This window comes from Hibiscus syriacus, unplaced genomic scaffold, assembly GCF_006381635.1.
Source record: "Hibiscus syriacus cultivar Baekdansim isolate YM2019G1 unplaced genomic scaffold, ASM638163v2 tig00112319_pilon, whole genome shotgun sequence".
Lineage (NCBI taxonomy): Eukaryota > Viridiplantae > Streptophyta > Magnoliopsida > Malvales > Malvaceae > Hibiscus > Hibiscus syriacus.
Window position 1 is genome coordinate 224,115 of NW_024063301.1, and position 15,570 is coordinate 239,684.

Here is a 15,570-nt window from a genome sequence, read left to right on the forward strand (position 1 = left end):
CATGTTAGCTTAATTCACATTAATAGCCCATTTATTTTGTTCTTATGAATAAGTAATAATAAAATCCAAAAATAAGTCCATTTGCATTAGTGCTAGTCCATTTACATTAGTTTACAAAGGCCCAATACATAAGCCCACTCTTTTATTACAAATATATATGCATTAGTGCTAGTCTATTTATATTAGGGTTTATAGTTTAGGGTTTAATGTTTAGTGTTTATGTTTAAAGTTTAGGGTTTCTATAAACTATATACTTTATTACTTTATATAGTTTATGCATAGTGTTTCTATAAACTATATGAGTAATTTACTTTATATATTTTATATATATATATATAGGTTATATATACTATACATGGTTTATACATACACATTATATAAAATTATTTAATAATAAAATTAATAAAAGTATTTAAATGTAAATTATATAAAACATGATTAATTAGGTGTTAAATAATTAGTATGTCACATTGCATATTATATACTTCATAAATAGTAGTACATGTCATATTAATTTCATTTGCATAATTAGTATTTTTGTTGCATGTTAGGTTAATTCACATTAATAGCCCATTTATTTTGTTCTTATGAATAAGTAATAATAAAACCAAAAAATAAGTCTAATTGCATTAGTGCTAGTCCAGTTACATTAGTTTACATAGGCCCAATACATAAGCCCAATACATAAGCCCAATACATAAGCCCACTCTTTTATTAAAAATATATATGCATTAGTGCTAGTCCGGTTACATTAGTATTTATGGTTTAGGGTTTAGTGTTTAGTGTGTATGATTTAAAGTTTAGGTTTTAGAGTATAGGGTCTATGATTTCTATAAACTATATAAGTAATTTACTTTATATAGTTTATATATATATAGGTTATATATATATATAGTTTATATATACTATACATGGTTTATACATACATATTATATAAAATTATTTAATAAAATTAAAAAAATTATTTAAATGTAAATGATATAAAACATGATTAATTAGGTGTTAAATAATTAGTATGTCACATTGCATAATATATGTTTCTTAAATAGTAGTACATGTCATATTAATTTCATTTGCATAATTAGTATTTTAGTTGCATGTTAGGTTAATTAACATTAATAACCCATTTATTTTGTTGTTATGAATAAGTAATAATAAAACCAAAAAATAATACCATTTGCAATAGTGCTAGTCCATTTACATTAGTTTACATAGGCCCAATACATAAGCCCACTCTTTTATTACAAATATATATGCATTAGTGCTAGTCTATTTACTTTAGGGTTTTATGGTTTAGAGTATAGGGTTTAAAGTTTAGGCTTCAGGGTTTAGGATTTTTATAAACTATATACTTTATTACATTATATAGTTTATGTATAGTGTTTCTATAAACTATATAAATAATTTACTATATATAGTTTATATATATATATATATAGGTTATATATATATATATATATATAGTTTATATATACTAGACATGGTTTATACATACATGTACTAGAAGTTACATATATAGTTTAGTGGTTAGGGTTCACAATTTAGGGTTTCTATAAACTATATATTTTATTACTTTATATAGTTTATGCATAGTGTTTCTATAAACTATATATATATATATACGTATATAATCTATAAATTACTTATATTAGTTATACATACATGTGATTAGGGGGTTGATAGGTTGTATTTTCTTTTATATACAAGTCTGAAAATATATTTTATTTTTTAATACGGAGAAATTTTATTTTGTATTCGTAAATCATTTTATGATTTTACATTTTTTAAAAAGAGTTTTAAATTTTCTGCTATTTTTACTGTGGGTCGCTCCAGTGGCCCTAATGTGACACCTTGGATCGGATCGGGTTATCCGCATCGGTCTGAGAGTGTTATATTCATTTACATTAGGGTTTATGGTTTAGTGTTTAGGGTTTAGGGTTTAAAGTTTAAGGTTTCTATAAACTATAAACTTTATTACTTTATATAGTTTATGCATAGTGTTTCTATAAACTATATAAGTAATTTACTTTATATAATTTACATATATATATATATATATATAGGTTATATATATATAGTTTATATATACTATACATGGTTTATACATACATATTATATAAAATTATTTAGATGTAAATTATATAAAACATGATTAATTAAGTGTTAAATAATTAGTATGTCACATTGCATATTATATGGTTCATAAATAGTACTGCATGTCATATTAATTTCATTTGCATAATTACTATTTTAGTTGCATATTAGCTTAATTCACATTAATAGCCCATTTCCATTAGTGCTAGTCCATTTACAATAGTTTACAAAGGCCCAATACATAAGCCCACTCTTTTATTACAAATATATATGCATTAGTGCTAGTCTAATTATATTAGGGTTTATAGTTTAGGGTTTAATGTTTAGTGTTTATGTTTAAAGTTTAGGGTTTCTATAAACTATAAACTTTATTACTTTATATAGTTTATGCATAGTGTTTCTATAAACTATATGAGTAATTTACTTTATATATTTTATATATATATAGTTTATATATACTATACATGGTTTATACATACACATTATATAAAATTATTTAATAAAATTAATATAAGTATTTAAATGTAAATTATATAAAAACATGATTAATTAGGTGTTAAATAATTAGTATGCCACATTGCATATTATATACTTCGTAAATAGTAGTACATGTCATATTAATTTCATTTGCATAATTAGTATTTTTGTTGCATGTTAGGTTAATTCACATTAATAGCCCATTTATTTTGTTTTTATGAATAAGTAATAATAAAACCAAAAAATAAGTCTATTTGCATTAGTGCTAGTCCAGTTACATTAGTTTACATAGGCCCAATACATAAGCCCAATATATAAGCCCACTCTTTTATTAAAAATATATATGCATTAGTGCTAGTCTGTTTACATTAGTGCTTATGGTTTAGGGTTTAGTGTTTAGTGTATATGATTTAAAGTTTATATTTTAGAGTATAGGGTTTATGATTTCTATAAACTATATAAGTAATTTACTTTATATAGTTTATATATATATATAGGTTATATATATATATATAGTTTATATATACTATACATGGTTTATACATACATATTATATAAAGTTATTTAATAAAATTAAAAAAAATTATTTAAATGTAAATGATATAAAACATGATTAATTAGGTGTTAAATAATTAGTATGTCACATTGCATATTATATGTTTCTTAAATAGTAGTACATGTCATATTAATTTCATTTGCATAATTAGTATTTTAGTTGCATGTTAGGTTAATTCACATTAATAGCCCATTTATTTTGTTGTTATGAATAAGTAATAATAAAACCCAAAAATAATACCATTTGCAATAGTACTAGTCCATTTACATTAGTTTACATAGGCCCAATACATAAGCCCACTCTTTTATTACAAATATATATGCATTAGTGCTAGTCTATTTACTTTAGGGTTTTATGGTTTAGAGTTTATGGTTTAAAGTTTAGGGTTCAAGGTTTAGGATTTTTGTAAACTATATACTTTATTACATTATATAGTTTATGTATAGTGTTTCTATAAACTATATAAATAATTTACTATATATAGTTTATATATATATATATATATATATATATATAGGTTATATATATATATATATAGTTTATATATACTAGACATGGTTTATACATACATGTACTAGAAGTTACATATATAGTTTAGTGGTTAGGGTTTAGGGTTCATAATTTAGGGTTTCTATAAACTAAATATTTTATTACTTTATATAGGTTATGCATAGTCTTTCTATAAACTATATATATATATATATATACATATATAATCTATAAATTACTTATATTAGTTATACATACATGTGATTAGGGGGTTGATAGGTTGTATTTTCTTTTATATACAAGTTTGAAAATATATTTTATTTTTTAATACGGAGAAATTTTATTTTGTATTCGTAAATCATTTTATTATTTTACATTTTTTAAAAGGAGTTTTAAATTTTCTGCTATTTTTACTGTGGGTCGCTCCAGTGGCCCTAATGTGACACCTTGGATCACATCGGGTTATCCGCATCGGTCTGAGGGTGTTATATTCATTTACATTAGGGTTTATGGTTTAGTGTTTATGGTTTAGGGTTTAAGGTTTAGGGTTTCTATAAACTATATATTTTATTACTTTATATAGTTTATGCATAGTGTTTCTATAAACTATATAAGTAATTTACTTTATATAATTTACATATATATATAGGTTATATATATATATAGTTTATATATACTATACATGGTTTATACATACATATTATATAAAATTATTTAGATGTCAATTATATAAAACATGATTAATTAAGTGTTAAATAATTAGTATGTCACATTGCATATTATATGGTTTATAAATAGTACTGCATGCCATATTAATTTCATTTGCATAATTAGTATTTTAGTTGCATATTAGTTTAATTCACATTAATAGCCCATTTATTTTGTTCTTATGAATAAGTGATAATAAAACCTAAAAATAAGTCCATTTGCATTAGTGCTAGTCCATTTACAATAGTTTAAATAGGCCCAATACATAAGCCCACTTTTTTATTACAAATATATATGCATTAGTGCTAGTCTAGTTATATTAGGGTTTATAGTTTAGGGTTTAGTGTTTAGTATTTATGGTTTAAAATTTAGGGTTTAGGGTTTATAGTTTCTATAAACTATATACTTTATTACTTTAAATAGTTCATGCATAGTGTTTCTATAAACTATATATGTAATCTACATTATATAGTTTATATATATATATATATAGGTTATATATATATATATAGTATACATGATTTATACATACATATTATATAAAATTATTTAATAAAATTAATAAAATTATTTAAATGTAAATTGTATAAAACATGATTAATTAGGTGTTAAATAATTAGTATGTCACATTGCATATTATATGGTTTTCAAATAGTAGTACATGCCATATTAATTTCATTTGCATAATTAGTATCTTAGTTGCATGTTAGGTTAATTCACATTAATAGCACATTTATTTTGATGTTATGAATAAGTTATAATAAAACCGAAAAATAAGTCCATTACATTAGTGCTAGTCCATTTCCATTGGTTTACATAGGCCCATTACATAAGACCTCCCATTTATTACAAATATTTATGCATTAGTTTTAGTCCATTTATATTAGGATTTATCATTCAGGGTTTAATGTTTAGTGTTTATGGTTTAAAGTTTAGGTTTTACGGTTTCTATAAACTATATACTTTATTACTTTATATAGTTTATACATAGTGTTTCTATAAACTAAATAAGTAATTTACTTTATATAGTTTATATATATATACTATACATGGTTTATACATACATATTATATAAAATTATTTAAATGTAAATTATATAAAACATGATTAATTAGTTGTTAAATAATAGTATGTCACATTGCATATTATATGGTTCAAAAATAGTAGTACATGTCATATTAATTTCATTTGCATAATTAGTATTTTAGTTGCATGTTAGGTTAATTCACATTAATAGCCCATTTATTTTGTTGTTATGAATAAGTTATAATAAAACCCAAAAATATGTCCATTTGCATTAGTGCTAGTCCATTTATATTAGTTTACATAGGCCCAATACATAAGCCCAATACATAAGCCCACTCTTTTATTACAAATATATATGCATTAGTGCTAGTCCATTTATATTAGGGTTAATGGTTTAGGGTTTAATGTTTAGTGTTTATGGTTTAAAGTTTAGGGTTTCTATAAACTATATAATTTAGTACTTTATATAGTTTATGCATAGTGGTTCTATAAACTATATAAGTAATTTACTTTATATAGTTTATATATATAGAGGTTATATATATGTATAGTTTATATATACTATGCATGGTTTATACATACATATTATATAAAATTATTTAATAAAATTAATAAAATTTATATATGCATTAGTGCTAGTCCATTTATATTAGGGTTTAGGGTTTAGGGTTTAATATTTAGTGTTTATGGTTTAATGTTTCTATAAACTATATACTTTATTAGTTTATATAGTTTATGCATAGTGTTTCTATAAACTATATAAGTAATTTACTTTATATAGTTTATATATATATAGGTTATATATATGTATAGTTTATATATACTATACATGTTTATACATACATATTATATAAAATTATTTAATAAAATTAATAAATTTATTTAAATGTAAATTATATAAAACATGATTAATTATGTGTTAAATAATTAGTATGTCACATTGTATATTATATGGCTCATATATAGTAGTACATGTCATATTAATTTCATTTGTATAATTAGTATTTTAGTTGCATGTTAGGTTAATTCACAATAGTAGCCCATTTATTTTGTTGTTATGAATAAGTTATTATAAAACCCAAAAATAAGTACATTTGCATTAATGCTAGTCCATTTAAATTAGTTAACATAGGCCCAATACATAAGCTCACTCTTTTATTACAAATATATATGCATTATTGCTAGTTCATTTATATTAGGGTTTATGGTTTAATGTTTAATGTTTAGTGTTTATGGTTTAAAGCATAGGGTTTAGGGTTTTTATAATCTATATGCTTTATTACTTTGTAAAGTTTATGCATAGTGTTTCTATAAACTATATAAGTAATTTACTTTATATAGTTTATATATATATATGTTATATATATATAGTTTATATATACTATACATGGTTTATACATATATATTATATAAAATTATTTAAATGTAAATTATATAAAACATGATTAATTAGGTGTTAAATAATTAGTATGTCACATTGCATATTATATGCTTCATAAATAGTAGTACATGTCATATTAGTTTCATTTGCATAATTAGTATTTTTGTTGCAAGTTAGGTTAATTCACATTAATAGCCCATTTATTTTGTTGTTATGAATAAGTTATATAAAACCCAAAAATAAGTCTATTTGCATTAGTGCTAGTCCACTTACATTAGTTTACATAGGCCCAATACATAAACCCACTCTTTTATTACAAATATATATGCATTAGTGCTAGTCCATTTATATTAGGGCTTATGGTTTAGGGTTTATGGTTTAGTATATAATAACCCAGAAATTTGAAGAAAAAAATAATTTTAATTAAAATTGGACGTGTTAATGAAGTAAATTGGTGAAATTTGGGGACTAAATTGAAAGTTTTTAAAACTTGTTGTTTGTTTTAGAGATGAAGGAAATTTAAGGCCCTGAATTTACCCCTGGAGTGTCGGCATTCAGGCATTATAAGCGTGAAATTCATTCTGAAATCAGAATGAATTTCACCAAATTTCCTCCTTCAAAGCCCTAACTTCCAACCACTATTCCAACGTCGTCCGACCTCCGATCATCGATTTGAAAGCACCACCGTGTTCATCATCGAGCGAGGAACAAACCCCTTAAATTAATTAAAGTGAAACGCCGCCAATCGCCAGGAATTTCAAGTCAAAGTCTCGACGTTTTTAGCACAATCGCCGAGAAAATATTAAATTCATCACCGATCGTTGCTCCGTTTACGACACCTCCTGCACCATCGTGTTCCTTATGCCATTCCGAGTCTGCCAGTGTCATCCTTGGTCTCCGTAGACGGTGGCGCGTGGGGAGGTGTAGCGGTCAGAATTTCTGATTTGTTGAAATTGAGCTCTCCGCCGTTCAAAAATTTGAATCGAGCTTTGTAAGTATCTCGAAATTGCTCAAAATATTTTTTAGAAATTTTTCCGTGAATTATAGGAAACCAGAGGAGGTCCCCCGCACCCCCATGCGCCGCCACTACGCGTGGGGAAGGCTCCAAATTGTCAGTCAAACCCTTTGACTTTGACTTTGATAAAGAATTTAAATAACCAGAAGGTCATACTTTATGTTTTTCCACGTCCTGAATATGATTCCGAAGTCCGTTTTGCCAAATTATGACCCGAAATTCCCAAATCAAGCACGTGAACCCAAAAAGGGCTTAGTATTTTAATATTTTAATTATTTATTTGAGATTTGGTTAAGGAATTGATTCAATAAAATATTTTATGAAGGTACTCGTGTTTCACCTGAGCGAGGATCAGTTAGGTCGGGAGTTGTTCGTTCGTCAGATCAGCCCGAACCGCGTACTATAAGAATTACCAGTAGGTTTCCGTATATTATTTAAATAAAGATTAAGATTATTTATATTAGGATTCCAATATGGATTTTTCCAATTCGTAGGATCTAGCGCTGCAACAGAGCGTGATCGACAAACCCAGTAGTAGGCTTCCCTATCTGATTTCTCAGACTGTTACAGGTGTGTTTCCTGACAGTATTACATTACTGTTTTAAAACGAGTCATCTGAATACCAAGTATTTGATATCTGATTTACTGTATATTCCGATATAATTTTTGGATTAAGGAATTTAATACCGATTTCTGAAATCTGATTATCTGACATCTGAATTACCATATATTACTGTTTTGAATTCTGATTTCCGTATTTCTGCATATGGTTTGCAAGTATGAAACATTTTTATGTTTTAAGTGATTAATCATTGTTTTCACTTGAATACATTCATGTTTAATATTGTCATTGGGGGGTATTGTTGAAGGAAGATTATCTGCAGACTCCTCGGCTTTGTGCTCATAGTCTAAATGGCATGTGCGATTGGGTGTATGGTTCTGGGGAACCTACACATTTATGATGTGAACGGATGGGGGTAGGGTTCATGTTTTAAAAACATTTTGCATAAACCGATTTTATTGAAAGTTTTTATCTGTATGTTTTTTATATACTGTATAGAGCACACTGGGTTTTTTAGCTCATTCTGTAGTTTTTACCCTTTTTCAGATAACAATAGACCGCAAGCTAGCAGATTTGGCATCAGAGGAGATCAACTACTTATTTTGTACGAACATATATCTCTATATGTTTTTCGGTTATGTTTGGTGACATGTATTTGCTATCATTTTGGATATATTTGTATTATTAATATTTTGTTCTATATTATATCTAATGTATTTTAAGGAAAAAAAACTCTGAATGGGATATGTGACCACTTAGGTTTGGGTCTAACTTATAGACCGGGTCTGGAGGGTTACATTTGGTGGTATCAGAGCTTTCGGTTTTAAACACTCGGACTGTATATGGGTCCTAAACTTTGTATTTTTAAGAAATTTTGAAGAAATAAACATGTCACCTTATTTTATGATTTAAAGTTTTCTCAAGATCCCTGATGCTAATCTGACATATGTTTCAAATTCTTTCTGTAGAGCCTTATAGATCCAACGATGAGTGCTGCTAGAGGTCGTAAGACAAGATGTGGTCGTGGTCGAGGATGAGTCGCTCGACCTTCTGTTATGATCGATGATCCGATATCTCCACTTGATATTCCTGTTCCGCAAGTAGATCCGACTCTTTCTCATGATGACCAGTTTAATCCTGTGAGAGACCCTCCCGTCACTGGAGATAAGGATACTAACATGAACGAAGACACCATTAATAGAGCTATATTCCGCATGTTTCAGAGAGCTGGCAGAGCCCATAGTAATATGACTGCGGTTGAGATTTCAAATTCTCTGGTCGCTGCTGGTGTAGTTCCATTCGAGGGTATTACTGGTAGACCTCCGACAGACGCTGAGTATTGGTTGGAGGACACAGAGAGGATTATGGATGAGATGGATCTTAGACCTGAGCATAAGTTGAAGGGGGCCCTAACTATGTTGAAGAAATAGAGCTTTAGATGGTGGCAATCAATTTCTGGTAGTATTCCTAGAAACCAGTTAACATGGGATCTTTTTAAGACACGTTTTTGGAGTCACTATATTAGAGAGAGATATCTGTAGGAGCGACGCCAGGATTTTCAGGATCTGAAGCAGGGTAATATGTGTGTTATGGATTACGAGGTGGAGTTCATCCAATTGAGTCGTTATACCCTTGGTCTTGTTGACACTGAGGTAGATAGATTCTTGAGGTTCGAGAATGGACTCAGGTATGAAATCAAGAGCCGAGTTGCTACTCATCGGGGGAGGAATTTTGATGCCTTGGTTAATATAGCCAAGACTGCTGAGGAAATAGAGCGATTGGGTGTGGAGCACAAGAGAGACAGTGATCGGGCTCAAAACCGATTCAGGAGGCCTTCTGTTTATGTTGATTCTTTTGCATGTCCTAGCAAGAGAAGCAGGGATGATTCCTTTTAGGGAGGCGGTGTGAGTGTCAGACCTGCTGCATCTGGTTCTTCAGTTGTTCAACCTTCTAGATATGGTGGATCTTCTGGGTTACAATCTTTGTAAATATGTGATTATTGTGGGAAACATCATCTTGGGGAATGTAGGAGAAAATTTGGCACCTATTTTAGATGTGGTTCTGGTGACCATATTATAAGGGATTGTCCAGTGTCAGTTACTACAGTTCAGACACCAGCTCGTATTCCCGCTCATAATCAGAGTACTGTTCAGACTCCTGTAGGTGGTCGTACTCATGAGAGATCATCGGGATCTGCTAGCAGAGGCCGAGCATCTCAGAGTAGGGGTCCAGTCAGATATGAGGCCAGACAGCCTGTATTGGTTTATAGTGCCAGACTTCGATAAGATCGTGATGGGCCTAATGTGACTGCAGGTACTGTTACTATTCATTCAGTTCCCTACTTTGCATTGTTTGATAGTGGTTCTACCAATTCCTATGTATCGCATTATGTTTTTGAGGGTCTAAATATTCCTGTTGAGAATACTGAGTATTCAGTGATAGTTCAAAGTCCATTAGGCAAGTCCATAAGGTTGGATCGTATTTTTAGAGAGTGTCCTATAGAGATCAATGGGGAAATTTTTCTGGCCGACCTGATGGAGTTACCTTTAGAAGAGTTTGATTTGATTCTCGGTGTAGATTGGTTGGACAAACATCGAGTAAATATTGATTTTGAGACCAAGAGAGCTATTATGAAGACCCCAGATAATCGAAAATTGTAATGATCGGGGAACGCCGTGGATTTCTGACGAATGTTGTGTCTGCTTTGGTAGCTGAGAAGATAATCAGGAAAGGTTCCGAGGCATTTCTTGTTTATATATTGGATACTAGGAGTTCTCAATCTGATATTGAAGGCATCCGAATTGTTAAGGAATTTCCCGATGTTTTTCCCGAGGAGTTGCCTGGATTATCTCTGGATAGAGAAGTTGAGTTTGAGATTGAAGTCTATTCTGATTCCACTCTGGTTTCAATGGCTCCTTATCGTATGGCCCCAAAGGAGCTTAAGGAACTAAAAGTCAAACTTTAGGAGTTGTTGGATAGGGGATTTATCCGACCCAGTGTATCACCGTGGAGAGCCTCAGTTCTCTTTGTCAAGAAGAAAGACGGGACATTGAGACTCTGTATTGATTATAGGAAGCTGAACAAGCTCACGGTTAAAAACAAATATCCTCTGCCCAGGATCGATGATCAATTTGACCAATTTCGAGGGGCTTATATCTTTTCAAAAATAGACTTGAGGTCTGGTTATTATCAACTCAAAGTGAAAGACTCGGATATTTCGAAGACTATTTTCCGTACTCGGTATGGGCATTATGAGTTTTTAGTGATGTCATTCGGGTTAACAAATGGCCCTGCTGCTTTTATGGATCTGATATATAGGGTGTTTCAACCTTATTTGGACCAGTTTGTAGTTATGTTCATTGATGACATACTGGTGTATTCTAGAAGTGAAGCAGAACATGAGGAGCATTTAAGGATTCTTCTACAGACTCTAAGGGAGAATAAGCTATACGCTAAGTTGAGCAAGTGTGAGTTTTGGCTCAGCAAAGTGACTTTTCTTGGACATATCGTTTCTGCTGATGGTATTCGGGTGGATCCAAGCAAAGTGGAGGCTATTCTGAACTGGAAGCAACCCAGGAACGTTTCTGAGATCCATAGTTTCTTGGGCTTAGCTGGTTACTATCGTCGTTTCGTTGAGGGGTTCTCCCTTATTGCAGCTCCTCTGACGAAACTACTGAGGAAAGATGTTCCATTTTTCTGGTCTGAGAACCAACAAGCTAGCTTTGAGAAATTGAAGATTGTTCTAACTCAAGCCCCAGTGCTGATTCAGCCTGAATCTGGGAAAGATTTTTCTGTCTACAGTGATGCTTCTCACTCTGGATTAGGATGTGTTTTGATGCAAGATGGGAAAGTTGTCGCTTATGCTTCGCGCCAGTTAAAGCCGTATGAGAGTAACTATCCTATTCACGATATGGAGTTACCTGTCGTGGTTTTTACTTTAAAGATATGGAGACACTACCTATACGGAGAAAAGTGTTATATGTATATTGATCATAAGAGTCTGAAGTATCTGCTTACTCAGAAAGAATTAAATTTGAGACAGCGTCACTGGTTGGAGATTCTAAAGGGATATGATTTAGAAATAGAATATCATCCAGGAAAAGCTAATGTAGTGGTAGACGCCTTGACCCGTAAGACGATATCAGATCTCAGAGCCTTATTCGCTAACTTGAGTTTATTGGATTATAACAGTCTGTTAGCAGAGTTGTAGGTTAAACCCACTTTGGCCGAGGAGATTAAGGCCAAACAACTTCTGGATAGCTCATTGCTTCTCATTATTGAACAAGTTAAGCATGGAACGGGTTCAAAATATACTGTGAATCAGGATGGTATTTTGTGTTTTCACGGTCATTACTGCGTACCTAAAGATTATGAGTTGAGATGGGTTATTCTTCAGGAGGCTCATAGTAGTCCTTATGCTATGCATCTGTGGGGACAAAATGTACAATAATCTCAAGGAGCGCTACTTGTGGACTGGTATGAAAAAGATTATTTCAGATTTTATGGCGAGGTGTTTGACTTGTCAGCAGGTTAAGGCAGAACACCAGCATCCATCTGGATTGTTACAGTCAATTAAGATTCCTGAGTGGAAATGGGAGCACATTACGATGGACTTCGTTACTGGTCTTCCTCTGACTCCTTTTAAAAAGGATTCTATTTGGGTGATTATTGATCGACTCACCAAGTCAGTGCACTTTATTCCTATTCGGATTAATTATTCTCTAGACAAACTAGCAAAGTTGTATATTTCTGTGATCGTTAGACTTCATGGTGTACCGTTATCTATCATATCTGATCGAGATCCGAGGTTCACTTCTAGGTTCTGAAAAGCTTTGCACGAGGCTCTGGGTACTCGTTTTAATTTCAGTATAGCTTTTCATCCTCAGACTGATGGACAGTCTGAACGAGTTATTCAAGTATTGGAGGATATGTTACGGGGTTGTGTGATTGATTTTTGTGGTAGCTGGGAAGATTTCTTATCGTTAGTTGAGTTTGCTTACAATAATAGTTATCAGGTGAGTATTCGCATGGCACCGTACGAGGCTCTGTTTGGACGTAGAAGTCGTACTCCTATATGTTGGACTGAGTTGCATGATAGAAAAACTTTGGGTCCAGACTTGGTTCGAGAGACTGAAGATATTGTCAAATTGATCCGTGATCACTTAAAAGAGGCATTTGATAGGCAGAAATCATACGTAGATAAGCGACGTAAGGATATCGAGTTTGAGGTTGGGGATCATGTTTTTCTCAATGTATCCCCCTGGAAGAAGGTATTAAGATTTGGACTTAAGGGTAAATTGACTCCGCGATTTATTGGGCCGTATTGTATTTTGAAGAAAGTTGGACCTGTTGCTTATCAGCTTGAGTTACCTCCACAGCTCAGTCGTGTTCATGATGTTTTTCATGTGTCTATGTTGACGCGATACTTTCCAGATCCGGATCACATCATTCAGGTTGATGAGGTAGAACTGAGACCTGATTTGTCATATGAGGAGGAGCATGTTCAGGTTTTAGAGAGGGATGAACGAGTTCTTCGGAATAGGCGTATTCCAATGGTCAAAGTTCAATGGAGTAATCGTAGTCCCTCAGAAGCTACTTGGGAGACTTTGGAGTCAATGGAGGCTCAGTTTCCTCATCTATTTTCATAAGGTAAATTTCAAGGACGAAATTTCTTGTAGAGGGGGAGAATTGTAACAACCCAGAAATTTGAAGAAAAAAATAATAATAATTTTAATTGAAATTAGACGAGTTAATTAAGTAAATTGGTGAAATTTGATGACTAAATTGAAAGTTTTTAAAACTTGTAGAATGTTTTAGAGATAAAGAAAATTCAAGGACCAAGCCCTGAATTTACCCCTGGAGTGTCGGCATTCACGCATTATAAGCGTGAAATTCATTTTGAAATCAGAATGAATTTCACCAAATTTCCTCCCTCAAAGCCCCAACTTCCAACCACTATTCTGACGCCGTCCGACCTCCGATCGTTGATTTGAAAGTACCACCGTGTTCATCATCAAGCGAGGAACAAACCCCTTAAATTAATTAAAGTAAAACGCTGTCAAATGTCGGGAATTTCATGTCAAAGTCTCGACGTTTTTTTAGCACAATCGCTGAGAAAATCTTAAATTCATCGTCGATCGTTGCTCCGTTTACGACACCTCCCACACCATCGTGTTCCTTGTGCCGTTTCGAGTCCGCCGGTGTCATCCTTGGTCTCCGTAGACGGCGGCATGTGGGGAGGTGAAGCGGTCAAAGTTTTCGATTTGTTGAAATCGAGCTCTCCGTCGTTCAAAAATTTAAACCGAGCTTTGTAAGTATCTAGAAATCGCTCAAAATAATTTTTAGAAATTTTTCCGTGAATTATAGGACACTTGAGGAGGTCCCACGCGCCCCTACGCGCCGCCACTGTGTGTGGGGAAGGCACGGCCAGTGCTTGAAACCAGTTTGACCGGTCTGAATTGGGTTGACTGGTTCGACCCAACCCGACCCGTTGACTTGACCCGTTGACCGTTGACTTCCTTTGACCAGAACTTTGACCGGCCATTAAACGATCTTTAATCTTTTTCGAGTATACCTATCATGACATTTTTTGACGTCCTGAATCCGTTTTTGGGGTCCGTTTCACCAAATTTGAACCCAAAAGTCTCCAAATTGTCAGTCAAATCCTTTGAATTTGACTTTGACCAAAAATTTAAATATCCGTAAGGTCATACTTTATATTTTTCGACGTCCTAAATCTGATTCTGAAGTCCGTTTTGCCAAATTATGACCCGAAATGATCAAATCGAGCACGTGAACCCAAAAAGGGCTTAGTATTTTAATATTTTAATTATTTATTTGAGATTTGGTTAAGGAATTGATTCAATAAAATATTTTATGAAGGTACTCGTGTTTCACCTGAGCAAGGATCAGTTAGGTTCGGAGTTGTTCGTTCGTCAGATCAGCCCGAACCGCGTACTACAAGAATTACCTATAGGTTTCCGTATATTATTTAAATAAAGATTAAGATTATTTATATTAGGATTCCAATATGGATTTTTCCAATTCGTAGGATCTAGCGTTGCAACAGAGCGTGATCGACAAACTCAGTAGTAGGCTTCCCTATCTGATTTCTCAGACTGTTACAGGTGTGTTTCCTAACAGTATTATATTACTGTTTTAAAACGATTCATCTGAATACCAAGTATTTGATATCTGATTTACTGTATATTCTGATATAATTTCTGGATTAAGGTATTTCATACCGATTTCTGAAATTTGAT